At 49.3% G+C, this 1,100-nt stretch overlaps 1 long non-coding RNA gene across 1 annotated transcript; it reads right to left on the bottom strand.

Annotated features, from left to right (window-relative positions):
- Positions 1-94: 94 nt before the first annotated feature.
- On the bottom strand, positions 95-1,100 carry LOC135440147 (uncharacterized). Its single transcript, XR_010438258.1, has 4 exons — positions 1,008-1,100; positions 813-944; positions 436-750; positions 95-372 (listed from the first exon to the last, which is right to left on the bottom strand). It is a non-coding gene; the product is annotated as an uncharacterized LOC135440147 (long non-coding RNA).

Genomic DNA, 1,100 nt, shown 5'->3' with positions numbered 1-1,100 from the left:
AAAAAAAAAACCAAAACGTTTCAGTGAATTATTGATATATATCAGCGCAACATCACCAAGTGTCGGGGTCGGCAGAACCACGAGCGGAGCTGGCCGCGCTGCGGCTTCACCACCCCGTGTCGACAATCCAACACGAACTTTTCAGGCCACAGCAGACAAGGCAGCAATATACACTAGCAGGCGAGCAAATGCAGCACGAAGTTTGTCAGCAGAAGCGAGCCTCTGAGCTGACCATAGCCATGTTCGGCATGCCTCCAATCTGGCCCCTTCAGCCATGGCAACAACAACAACAAAGCCTGCCAATGAGATTCCCGCTGCCAGAGCATCAACGACAAGGGTTACCGGGAAACAATGAGCAGCAGCCAGTAACATCTGCAAATATAAAACAAACATGTCCACAACTGACGGAGCTAAGTGTGAAATCCATACACTTACCTTCAGAGCCAATTCGGTCGCCCATGCCACGACACCAAAAACAAAAACAGCATCTGATACAAAGATTTACACAGCCGAGAAACATGGAGCGGCAGCAGCAGAGCCCAGCAGAAGCCACACCAACATTTCACATCATAGAGCAGCAGCAACTTATCTCAACAGGACAGCCCCTCCAGCCATGGCAACAGCAACAACATAGCCTGCCAATTAGTTTTCCTCTGCCAGGACACAAACGACAAAGGCAGAAGGGGAACACTGAGCAACAGCATCAGAGCCGGGCTGATAGCCCATCCACAAAAACGCAGCGAGTTAATTCTGTAAATGAAGGCCAAATATACGAATTATTGACTGAGCCAAGACAGAATGCACACAGTTACCTGCAAATCCAATTCGGTCGCCCCTGCCACGACATCAACAACAAAGGCAGCACGTAATTATCGAGCGAACAGCTGAGCAGCAGCAGCAGATCCGGGCGGATGGCCCATCATCAGCGTCACAGCGAGTTATTTCTGCAAATGAACACCAAACATATGCATTATTTACCGAGTCAAATACAGAATGCATACACCTACCTGCACAACCAATTCGATCTCTTCCGCCATGGCACCAACGACAAAGGCAGCAAGAGATCATAGAACAGCAGCAACTAGTTTCAGCAGAGCAGC

This window comes from Drosophila montana, unplaced genomic scaffold (genome assembly GCF_035044405.1).
Source record: "Drosophila montana isolate Dmon_TW-CO22-7 unplaced genomic scaffold, ASM3504440v1 contig_870_1, whole genome shotgun sequence".
Lineage (NCBI taxonomy): Eukaryota > Metazoa > Arthropoda > Insecta > Diptera > Drosophilidae > Drosophila > Drosophila montana.
This window is presented reverse-complemented; position numbering and strand designations above follow the sequence as displayed.